Consider the following 13,446-nt stretch of genomic DNA (forward strand, 5'->3'; position numbering starts at 1 on the left):
TTGGCTTTTAAGCAAAAGTAGAAATAAAGCATTTCGCAGCCCAGGTTTATGCCAAGACTCTGCCTCTAGGGAGGCCTACCATGTACCCGCACACCCCTAGACTAGGCCTATTCCTTTTTTAAAATTCTAATCTGAAAATGGCACATTCTTCTGATTTGCCCTCTAGCCTCTCTGGCAGACTATCAGGATCCCTATCTCCTCCAATGGAAGGTCTAATTATTAAGTAATTAAAATTCATTTAATAAAAAGAGACTTATCAATTGGGGGACAGACTTTGGGGTTGGAAACATGCCTCGCTTTTAAATATTCAGCAATGTGGTGATATTCTACACCTGCCAGAGAACTGCTGTAAATGCTTTGTTTGCTCCAAATTAAAGCCTCTAGGCTATATCCCTTCAAAGCCAGGACCTTGTTTGCCTTCGTTTAATTCCTAAATTAGCTGAAGAGAAGAGAATAAAGGTAATCCAAAGAGAAGTTCTCTAGATTTGGTCTTTTTTGGAAGCCAGAAGACCAATAAATGATTCTTAGAATTTGTTATAGCATATTTCTGCCAGTATGTCCCTCTGAGAGTTATCATTTCCCTTCTTTATTTTTTTCCAGATTTTTGTTTTAGCTTCATTTTCATTGGCAAAATTACAGACACCTAGGTAGTTGGCCGAAGAGCCATTGCTCAAATGTGGCATTGTGAAACAAACCTAGTGAGTATGTCTGGTGGGTGCCAGCCTTACTCGCCCAGTGTGTGATCTTATGAGAAACATCCATGTGGGTAATCAGTTGAACCTCAGAAGGATGTAACAGAGTATGAAATGAAAAGGAAAACAAATATAGGCACATCATACAGTTTGTCAGTCCAGCTCTATAAGAATGGCAACACACAATGAACTCATCCCCTGGGCAAAAGTAGTCAAGGAGACATGTCACCACTGTTTCTCAGAATCACCTCAGAGGCCTGTCCACTATAAATGCTCTGAAGGACTGGTCTGCTTCCCAGTCCTTGAAAACTGAATAGACATAAGGCTTGGAACCAGGTGGTCACTTGGGGTCACCTCTAAAATATGGGTAATCAAGACCTAGTTTGAATGCTGATCTATCATAATCTCACCAAGCAGCCTTGCTGGACTCCTGATCTTCAAATCCATGGAGTAATTCAGAATTCTCCAAACCACCCTTCTTAATAACATCACTAGGACTCCTGGCAGCCTACATGGTGCCTTTATAAGAATTGGGAAGAGTGATCTTTGATCTTTGAAGGGATGAAGTTTAAAAACGTGCTCCATAATATTGGCCAACAATCCAGAGCTGGATTTCAGCTCCACACAATTCTCCTCTACATACTGTTCTCAGATATGAATTATACTACGTACCATCCACCCTGCTCTTCCTGATTTCATTATCAGCAATCAGACAAGCATGATTCAGCCCCTCCGTGTTGTTAACTTCAACATCAACAGAGGTGGATTCTGGAAACATTTGTCTAGGTAGCATTAATAGCTTTTCTTTCATTCATCTGAGTTATTATATAATATCTATTTCTCAGCACAAGATTAAATAATGAAGAAAGCTTTACCACCTTTACCTCAAATGTGCATATTATTGTCTTCTTGGTTAAAGAGCCTTCATAAAATCTAATCAAATTATATTGAATATCAACGTCATTATTCTATATGAAAATTAGAATAAAATATATTTTTACAGAAAGAGCTATATAGCAACCTCTGTTGACTGGAGGATACTTTTCCTCTTAACTTTACTGTCATACCTTTGATGGCTGAAATAGGTCTTTTACCTGTATTGATATATAAAGCCAAATGGAAACTCATATTTATAATGAAGATCAATTAGGAGTTTTTTGTTTATTTTAAGATTTTCGTATAATACTGTAATGGAATTTTTAATGAATAAACTTCCACTATAGAAAAGCACTTGTTAGAAATCAAAAAAGGAAAATACAGTGGACTCTTGAACAATGCAGGAGTTAAGGTTTCCAATCCCCCCAAGTAGTCAAAAATCCAACTGTAACACTGACTCCCCAAAAACTTAACTACTAAGAGCCTTATCGATAACATAAATAGTCGATTAACAAATATTTTGTATATGTATCATATACTGTAGTCATACAGGAAAGTAAGGCAGAGAAAAGAAAATGTTATTAAGAAAATAATAAAGAAAACAATTTTAGAGTGCTGTAGTATATTTATGAAAAAAATCTACATGTCAGTGGACCTGTGCAATTCAAATCTGTGTTGTTCAAGTCAGCTGTATAAACAAAAATGATATAGCACTTTAGCCTATTAATGTTGCAAAGATTTCAAAATGATGACTAACAATGCTTCTGAAAGTATGAACTGATATACTACCACTGAAAAAAATTTGGCAATGTTCATCATAACAATTTAATCCAAGAACTCTGCTTCTAGGAATCTATGCATAAATATATGAAGACCTAGATATATAAAATGATTCAGTATATCATTGTTTAAAATAGTGAATGATAGAAAATGGGCTAATTCTACAACTGATGATTGCTTAGGCAAATTATTGCATCCCCAATGAAAATTATACAATTGTACTAATAATCATACAACCATGTAAAATTATATTACTATACATTCTTAAAAGTGAGAGAAAATTATTTTTCTTTTTTCTAAAATAATTGTCTTAAATATGCAAGAGAAAATCACTAATGATTCTCGTGCTCTATTCAGTGTATTATATTCAATTGCAAACAACTCTTCAAGAACATATTGATTTCATGAAGAGATTTCTCCCTCAACAGGCTTTGACCATAACTTTATTTTCATTCTCTACTCTGCAGATAAAATTCTTATTATAAAATCCGAGATTGGTTTGTAATCAATAATAATGAATAATTTTACAGAATTCAGGCTTAGGCTTTCCATCAAGCTTAAATCTCATTATGCATGGCTAATGAATGGTCACAACCTTCATGAAAGTCGATTATGAATGTGGGTGATATTTGTTGGGCCTACTTGTAAATCATAATTCTAAGCAAGCAAATCACCGAAATAACAAAAAAGGAAGCTTTAGTTGTGTGATATTTTGTTTTCTATTTTGTCATTGTCGTCATCCTTTCCCTGCTTTGTCTAAATTCTCCTGTTAACCTGGCCGTGAACCCCTTCCATCACTGCTCATATCAACTCATTGAGATTTCCAAATTATTTGCTCATTCACTCAGCCAATTAGTCAATGTGATGATTAATTTTATATATGAACCTGGCTGGGTTTCAGGGTACTAGTGTATCTGGTTAAAAGATACTCTGGGTTCATCTCTCAGGATGTTTCTGGATGAGCTCACATTTGAGTCAGTAGACTGAATAAAACAGATTGCCCTCCCCAGTGTGAGTGGGCCTCATCTAACCCACTGATGGTCTAGACAGAACAAAAAGGTGGAGCAGGAGAACATCAAGCTAAACATCAGTTTCATACTGAAACATCAGTTTCCTGATGCCTTTGAAACGAGACTCAGATTGGAACTTACACCAGCTGCTCTACTGGTTCTCAGACTTTTGGACTCAAACTGAACATACACCATTTGTTCTCCTAGGTCTTTGGCTTGCCAAGTGCAGGTCCTTCGACTTCTCAGCCTTAATCACATGAACCAATTCCTTAATCACATGAACCAATTCCTTACAATAAACAGACAAATAGTTGACCCTTGAAAAACATGGGGTTAGGGACACCAACACTCTGTATAATCAAAAATTCATGAATAACTTTGGACTCCTTCAAAACTTGACTACTAATAGCCTACTGTTGACCAAAAGCCTTACCAATAACATAAATAGGTAAGTAACACATATTTTATACGTCATATATATTGTATAGTATAGTCTTATAATAAAGGAAGCTATAGAAGAGAAAATGTTATTAAGAAAATGGTTCTCAGGGCACCTGGGTGGCTCAGTGGGTTAAGCCTCTGCCTTCGGCTCAGGTCATGATCTCAGGGTCCTGGGATCAAGTCCCACATCGGGCTCTCTGCTCAGCGGGGAGCCTGCTTCCCCTCCTCTCTGCCTGCCTCTCTGCCTACTTGTGATCTCTCTGTGTTAAATAAATAAATAAAATATTTTTAAAAAAAAGAAAGAAGAAAATACTGGTTCTGTTTCTCTGGAAAACTCACACTGATATAATCTGTCAACATTCACTGGACACCTAATGTGTGACAGGCATCATCTTCATTGTCTAAGGCATACAATGGCAAAATTAACAATTAATACTAGCTTCTTTCCTTAAACAACTCACAGTCTGGTTGGAAAAGCAAGTACACAAGAACAATACTATAATACACTGCACTGTGGGAGCAGAGATAAAATCATTCCTAGTGATGTCTGTTGGAAAAGGAATAATAAGCAAAGAGCCCCAGAAATGGTGGAATATGAACTGGGTATTGAACAATGAATGGGTTTTCATTAGGTACCATAAACCCAAAAGGACATTTTTTTTTTTAAGATTTTATTTATTTATTTGACAGAGATCACAAGTAGGCAGAGAGGCAGGCAGAGATAGAGAAGAGGAAGCAGGCTTCCTGCCGAGCAGAGAGCCCGACATGGGGCTCGATCCCAGGACCCTGGGATCATGACCTGAGCTGAAGGCAGAGGCTTTAATCCACTGAGACACCCAGGCGCCCCATCAAAAGGACACTTTTGATAGAAGAACAATGTGGGGAAAAGAAACAAAACAAAACAAACAATGGTTAATCTGAAGACTAAAATATTTTTTAGATATGGTAAATAATTCAGTAAATAATGGAAAAATACTAGAGCATCTCTATAACTGTTTTTTTCTACCATATATGAGAGCCTGGTATTAAATAGAGCTTCTTCAATTTTATGATAGATCATGTGTATTTGACTACAGAAGTACTATAACCTCCATGAGGGCAGAATCAGTAGCTCCTATGTCTTAGTATTACTCCCCTGGTACACACAGTACTCAATGAACATTGACTAATCTCCATATTAATGAACAAAAAGTTATTGCTATATTTGTGTACTATAGTAACATGTTACATGACAAATTACACTATTTTATATTTTTGTTAATGTACAGTTACTATTTGGAAATTCAGAGGAGAAAAAGTGAGATTCACATTCAGCATATTTCATAAGCAAAACATTGACAAAGACCCAATAACAGCAAATAAGCAGAAAAACTCAGCAAGAGATTATCTTATGTTTCAAAGGTTACTGAAATAAGAATCTATTGGGTTATGATTGCTTCAAATTTACAATTGAACATATTATCCAAAGGATTAAGTTGCTTTCTACTAGTCAATCTATTAATGCAAATGCTTATTCTTGTTAGTACCAGCAGCACTGAGTTCATATTAGACACTATATTAGGTATAGTAATAAATAGGGTAGCCTTTACATGGCTATAAAAGGCCTTACTGAAGTTTCGTGCCAATATGTTTTACTCTCTGTTTGGTAAGAACATCCTCCTCCCAGTAAAAAATGATTGGGCTTGTTTCTCCTGTCAAAAATATGTAGGAGAAGAATAAATGAAACAAGATGGGATTGGGAGGGAGACAAACCATAAGTGACTCTTAATCTCACAAAACAAACTGAGGGTTGCTGGGGGGAGGGGGTTTGGGAGAAGGGGGTGGGATTATGGACATTGGGGAGGGTATGTGCTTTGGTGAGTGCTGTGAAGTGTGTAAACCTGGTGATTCACAGACCTGTACCCCTGGGGATAAAAACATATGTTTATAAAAAATAAAAAATTAAAAAAAAAATATGTAGCTGAGTCATATATTTAGAAGTTGCAGACATAGACCAAAGAAAGGAGAAACCAAAATGGAATAAGTTTTCAATTCAAGTAGGCAGCATCGATAGTTAGCTCATTAACTTTATTTCAGTACATAACAGATTAAAATTAATTTGATAATAGTTAAGATTCACATCAAATTATATTAAAATGATTAATTTTTTCTCTCATAATTTAATATCTTTGTTTTTCCTCCCCACCAAATCCATCAGTACATGAGAATCAAGAAAACCCAGCATAAATAATAATTTAGATTAAAGACTTTCGGTAAACTTATGTAATTTTCATTTTGATTTAGAAGTGCTTACTGGGAGAAAATTGGAACTGATGAAATGACTTTGCATGCTGGACATTTGCACAATGAAAATGCAAAGCCAGAGCATTTCAGCTTAACTGCTGAACTTGTGTGATTTTCTACCTTTTGTACTGAGACCCTGAGCAAATAAAAACTTTTTAAAGAATTACCAAACTTTTTGGTAGTTTGGTCCAGAGTCACCAAATATATCTGATACAACGAGTTATTCAAAAGAAGAACAAAAATGGATGTTTGACACCTACTTTCATAGTTTGGGATGTGTCTCAGACTCACCCGAATCAAAGTCTACTACAAGCACATGAAATACTCATTTATTCAGACTTATCTGTTTTGAACTTACTCTCCAGCAATCCCTTGGTTGTAAGAGAATTTCAGTAAATGAGAGAATGGTAAATCACCCTTCCTGAAAAGCTTTCTGTCATGGACTTATTCTCCTGGTCCCAAATGTATCCTAGGTCACTTGACTAAGGAGAAAGGTGAAAAAAGGGGGCAAGCCTGAGCAGTCACAGACATGTTTTCCCCCTGGTTCTAAGTGGAACAGAAGTGGGGTACAAGTGTGTACGGTAGGAAACAAAATATTCCTCCAGAATAGCTTTAAGCCCCAGGTAGCAGCATATTTGAACAGCTTTTATAGAATCAGCAACAATATTTCTTCTAAGTGTGTTTATTGATCTTGCCAGATCTTATGAACTATGAATGTAAATAAGCATTAAAGTACTAAGAAGTAGTTCTTTAAAAAAAAACAAAACAAAACAGAAAACATGGTTCTTTAATGGAGCATGAGCTTTGAAGAGCCCTGAGCACGGAGGAGCCTAGCAAAAGATTAGACTGGAGATGTAGACAGGGGTAGATAATTCAGATGCCTTACACCATCTCAGGAAGTTTGGAATTCATTTCAACGACATTGAGAAATGATTAAGAGATTTTGAGCAAGGAAAATACATGATTGGGCTTACATTTTTTGAAGATCATTCTGGCTGCTGTGCAGAGAATATTTGTGGGGTGTGGGATGTTTGTGAAAACAAGGACAAAACAGGAATCTTAGAATAGTAGTCTACGTGAAAGAAATTATGGCTTGTGTTGAGAAGGGCAGAGTCCGGTATGCAGTCTCTAGATGCTACCCAGCTGTACAAGAATGGTCCTAAGACCTTGAACACTTCCTTACCAAGAGATGAAGAGCCAGGACAGCTTGTATTGAGTTTACAGCCTAGAGTGAGAATAGTTTTCCCTATTTCAGGCTCAAGGAGTGTTCCATAGTTCTGTGGAAGTGTGTATGTCAGTGGCGTTCAGACACACTCACAGCTTTGTATATTTAAGATTCCACAGAGGAGGGAGTAGGGTCCTTCTGCTGCTCTGCAGAAGGGACGTGAGCAGGCCAACTGCCCTGCGTCGGCTGCCAAGGGGCCCCACAAGCTGTGGCGTCTGACACTCGCTACTGGGCTGACCTTAGTCTGTCTCTTCTCCATGCGAGCAAAGCATCGTTCTAACCAGTGCTTGACCATATTGTGTTTTCCTTGGCAACTCTGGTACCAAGATGCAGTGGGCAGAAGTGTGTGGGGGTCCTCCACGGGGACTGATAACCTGTGCACAGTGTTCTGTTCCAGAGCTTCGACAAAGGAGGTAACAGTGAAAATGGAGGAAGAGAGAGAACAGGCATACTTTGAGGCATAATTAAAAGGACCTGTTGACAGCTGAATGTGGTTTGTGAAGGAAAGGGGTAAGTCAAGGATGAGCCCAGGTTTCATAAAATATTTAGGTTGTGACCTAAGGGATTGTGCTTGGGTTAAAGTGAGATCAAATGTGGTGGTTTGGAGGAAAGTAACAACCACCACAAAGAGACACTTGAATACGAGATGTGGTACTAAACACTGAGCGGAGTCAGAGGTCAGCTAACTTATCAGATCCAAATCCTGTAATCTCAAAAATGGAAGGACTAGAAAATGTGGTCATCAAAGCTTTTTGCATATATAAAATTACTTAAGCCTGTGATTCTATGTCGAAACAAACTAATAGGTGGCCAGACCTTACATTCATCCACCAACATTTAGCCAAATTAATCTAATAAACACACTAGTCACTGTTTAATCGTTGGTTATATTGAGGCAAAATAAAAAATTCCTCATCAATGCCCTACTGAAGTTGCCAATCTAGTAGAAGATGAAGTTACTTATTAGGCATTTATCATGAATATTCATAACAGAGGGCCTAAACATAAGCTTGGAGATTTATGGTTGAGAGAAGCCAATAAAATCTGCCCAAAGTTGCAAAAAGTGACAAACTCAAGTTAATTTGAATGACTTTTTTTTCCTCTGTTGATAATCAAATAAACTATCTTATAACTTATTGAGGCTTTTTGTTAATTTAGAGTCACTTATCCTAATTTATTTGGACTCTGTAGATAAAACTCTTGTTCTTAATGGCTCTCTAAAATATTATTATTTTAAAATCATATAGAATTCAATGGAGAGAAGATCAAAAGTATACTTTTAAACAGCTTGGTTTATTCTAGATTTTGCCAAGTTCTTTCAATTCACTTTGAATTTTACTTTCTTTGATGTAATTTTTTTTAATTTTTTATTTTTTATAAACATATATTTTTATCCCCAGGGGTACAGGTCTGTGAATCACCAGGTTTACACACTTCACAGCACTCACCAAAGCACATACCCTCCCCAATATGTAATTTTTTTTTTTTATGTATTTTATTCTTCTGGCCTCAGCGATTGAGAACTTGTGATAGTCTTCAGAGTGATTTACAGATTCTTCTACATTAGACTGGTGTCTGAGACACATACTGGCATTTTACTGTAATTTCTATTTGTCCTATCCAGAAATATAATATTGAACTGGCTCTTAGATCTAGAATCATCTAGTAAGATGCCATGAAGTCCATCAATCTGATGAATGATGGGTGACGTACATTTTTAAGGCAATGTCTCATCTGTAAATTTACCAAGAATTAACCTGATATAGCTTAAATTTGGGGATCTCAGAACATGGTATTATTTCCCAAAATTCTAATCAGATTTGTACCACAGAAACATTGGGTTTAAGAAATCATTCACTCCCTGTCTTTATGTCCTTTAATTCTCCTTTAACAACCATATGTCCTCTTTTAACTGGTCATTCCAGTGAGCTCCTAAACATGCCTTGGCACTTTCCCTTCTATCTCTTCAATTTTGTCACCTTCTGCTCTCCATCACCTGCCTGATTTCTTTACTGTTTCACACATCATGAGGAATGAGCCTTGGCTCATTTGTTTATTGTTGTATCCTCAGTGTCTGATACTAAGTAGGTGCTCAATAAATATTTGTTGAATGTTCAAGTAAAGTATATGAATCCAACTCAACTTTCTAGATCCAAAATAAACCTATTTTTCCCTTTTCTTCTCTGGTATCTCATTGAATTTATTTTCAGGGGCACTCATTGGTAATTATCAAGTGTTCACTGGTATTGTTATATTTTCATGCATCCCTGCTTATTATATCCAATTAAATTTTAGATTGCTCAGGTATCCATATATTGCTCTATATTTTTGTGAACAATCATGGTACAGTGTCATATATACTGAGGACATTGAATAGTACCCTTAAGTTTGATCACATTGAGGAATGATTATTTTTGTTTTGCCCATTTAGGTGAAGAACCATCAATTAAGGAAATTCTAAAATAGTTGGCTTTAGTTGATTTATTTCATCTTAAAGTTTTGATGATTGGTCCTTTCCATTGCTCTGTATTTCAGTGGTGACTTCAATTTATGGAAAAGTCTCATTATTACAGTGTAGAACTTATAACTTGTAACAATTTAGATGCTAAAGAATTAGATTATGTATCTATTTAGATTATTTATTATCTATTTATCAAATTTTAAGGGACTGGGTTATCTTTGAAACAGCTACCAAAAAAGACTTTGTGAGCAAATTAATTGTGGAAACAAGATTTATACGTTTTTATAAGGGACCACTCCTGATTCTGAAATGTAGGACTTGGTTATGCATTTTCCAACCCATTTATCAATCCCTGCTTTACACTGATGGCTTTGATGTTGATGTCTACATATCCTTCCACAATTCTGTAAGTTTCTCAAAAATAAGACTAAGACTTCAGTCCTTTGTATTCTCTTCTGTCTGGCACAGTGCCTTTTTAGCATGGGATCAATAGCTATTGGTCAATTGATTATTTCTACAGTCTTTCTACCCTCCAATAATTATCTATCATCATTCCCAGAATTTTTAAGTGGTTTTAGGAAAGGGAGTATGAAGATAAATAAATCTAGACTCATCATTTAAATTTGGAAGATGTGTTAGAGCACATTCAAATCAATCATTTTGTTCTATGGAAAAAATATGTGAATATACAGAATTATTCAAAATTAATATTTTTATTCAAAAATGAAAAATTGAATATATAAAATTAATATTTTCACCCCATTCCTGATATTTTTTCCAATTTTTATCTATTAGAGATTCTCTATAGCTGAGTGCATATTTATCTGATATATTGACATTTGTGTATATGTGTATTTATGTACATGCTTAATAAATTGCATAAGTCTGTGTATGTGTGTGTCTGCATAGACGTGTGTATGTTGCATGGACACAGATACAGATATAGAGAGGTATGTGTATGTGTATATACTTACATACACATAATTATAGTCAAATACACACATATATCCCTCTATATTACATGGGAGTTTATAGATACATATGCACACTTATTTCACATATATTCCTGCAAAAATATAAGTTAATCATTGAAGTGAGCAGAGAATTAGTTGGTCAAAGTAATCATATTATGATAGCACATTGTGCTTAGTTGTTACAAATCAGTTCTCTCTTAGATAAATGAAATGACTAGCAGTATTTCTCCATTAATAATATGTATGTTTGCCATTTAAAAAACATAACACTTTGTATACGTGTTCCTTCCCCCTAACTTTTCAAGTTATCTGAACCAAAACCTAAAAAAATAAGCTGATTCCAATTCTATTGTACAGAGAAATGGCAATAGTCTTATAAATCAGAAACTTGTCCACAATACAGATTTTTTAATATGATTCAGACTCATGAGAGAAGACGCCTTATTATTCACACCAAGCTGAACTGTTAATTTTCAGAGACAAATGCACCTGTGGAAAAAGAAATCATATCTTTAAATTGTATTATCCACTGACAAGACCACATACTGTTTCATCCTTGTTGTTAATGCAGAAATCAGAGGGTGTAAATCTCTTCATCTTCCTGTCAGCACTTCTGGCCAGGGTGTTAATGGCCTGCAGCCAGGAAGTTGTATAGGCTTCCAGCCAATCAGCAATGAAACCATTTAATCGGCTTTTCAAACAGGAAGCACAAGTTGGGGAGGTGGGGGAACTCAATGCTAATGCATTTAGATGAAAACATATTTTAAATCTGCAATTAAAACCAGGGACATCTTCATCCTTTCTGATATAAGTGGGTAGAAAATGGTTCATTTATTAAGTGAAAGGCTAATTTTACTGATTGAAAATACATTATCAGCATCTTAACAGATTTCTTTTCAAAGGCTAAACCCCATCTTCCCCTGCCAAGATGAAAAGAGTCCCTGTCTTCAGAGAGAAGCATCAGAAAGGTCTCCTGCTTGGAAAAACCAACACATCGAAGGGCAGATGGTTTGGTCTGGTCCAGAGGCTGTAAACTGTCTAATTCTGAGATAAATTGGATTGAACAGTCACGACTACATTAAGAATAGCCAGTAACAGTTGGAGGAGCTATACAATGAGGTTTTGGAAATGCATCTTTTGACATTGTTGGAGGGAAAAAAAAAATCGGGAAATTGAGACAATTACTTAACCTATATTGGGAGAGACACTCTCTGGTTTCCATAAGGATTTTATTATAAAAACATTGGAAATTATATGTTTTAAGCAAGTTAAACATTTGTCAATGATGAGAAAGGAAATGATCACTGTGGACAAGATCTAAAAACCTAAGTTTATACAAGTACTGTCTTTAAGTCTTAACTGTACAGTATCAAACTCTGAACAACTTTCCTTTGCCTTTTGATGGAACTATCTTTGTAGTTAAAATGATACAGGTTGAAAAACACAACCTAAAGCCTTAAGCAGCACAAAAGGTAGAAAATAACATGGTTGACTCTCCACTTCCACAAATATATATTAATGCTAACTTTAAAATGCAAGGGGGAAAGGTAGTACAAGGGTAGGTGAGCCTGCACTGACTAGGCCTGAAAGTCACAGAGCAAGGACAGGATTTAGATAAAAGCAGAGAGAATCTACAAATTCTTCACTGAATTTTAAACTGGGACCCAGTTTGGCAATAACCTGCTGCAAACTGCTATCTGACTCCCAATCTTGCTTTTCTTTCATTTAACAAGGGCGTGGTCTCCCACACATTTATTATGGCTACTTCAGTCTCCTCCTGCCTGGATTGCACTAGAATAGCCTAGGAGGACATCCTGCAGCAAATCATCTCTAGTGGGGGTCAGCAAACTATAGCCTGCAGGCCAAATCTGGTCCGCCATCTGTTTTTGTAAAGCTCTCAAGATAAGAATGACTGAATAAAATAGAAAAGGAGTATTTTATGACATGTGAAAACTACATGAAATTCAAATACCCATAAAACAAAGTTTCCATAACACAAAGTTTAATTGGAAGACAGCCATGGCCATTTGTCCATTTATTGTTTATGAGCACTCTCAAGCTACAGTGGCAGAGTTGAGTCATTGTAGCAGAGACTAGATGGCTTGAAAATCCAGAAATATTTACTATTTGGTCCTTTAGGAAAAAAAACAAAAAAGTTTGATTCCTGTCTGTGGAAATGTTGGCTCATGTACAGTTGGTTAATGTGGATGGGAGGATAGTCTACTGATCTGGCACAGTTAATGTGTGTGATTGATTACACAAAGATGATCACGTAATACCTTAACATTCCATGTAGACACAGCCCCATCCCATGGGCACCTTCTCATTTTAAATGCAGGCTTTATGAAAACAATAAAAGAGGTAAAAGGAAAAAGAAGCAAACCTTTGTGAAACAGCTTTCTTGCACTTTCTTTTAGGTCCAAATTGATCTCTACAGCTCCTCAGCTGGTAACAAGTAATACAGTATTTGTTATGTCAGGGATTATAGAACTTCGCAGAACCTGGTATTCAAGAAGTTTAAGCAAGGAAGCCCTTATCAGGACCCTTCCCTCTAAATTTCAATCAATGTAATTTAGCAGCTTTTTCTCCTAAAGCTTCTGTGTGACATAAATACAAGACAGGATTATAAAGTGATGCGTCTGTGTCTGAGTAATGGCTAAAATAGTTCTGCTTCTACCAGTTATTACACTTACACTCCTGTGTA

General features: G+C 36.0%; 1 protein-coding gene across 3 annotated transcripts in view; it reads right to left on the bottom strand.

Annotated features, from left to right (window-relative positions):
* Positions 1 to 13,446, bottom strand: part of DCC (DCC netrin 1 receptor) — a 1,159,911-nt gene that overhangs the window by 626,422 nt on the left and 520,043 nt on the right. The window lies entirely within an intron of this gene.

Source organism: Mustela erminea, chromosome 13, assembly GCF_009829155.1.
Source record: "Mustela erminea isolate mMusErm1 chromosome 13, mMusErm1.Pri, whole genome shotgun sequence".
NCBI classification, from domain to species: domain Eukaryota; kingdom Metazoa; phylum Chordata; class Mammalia; order Carnivora; family Mustelidae; genus Mustela; species Mustela erminea.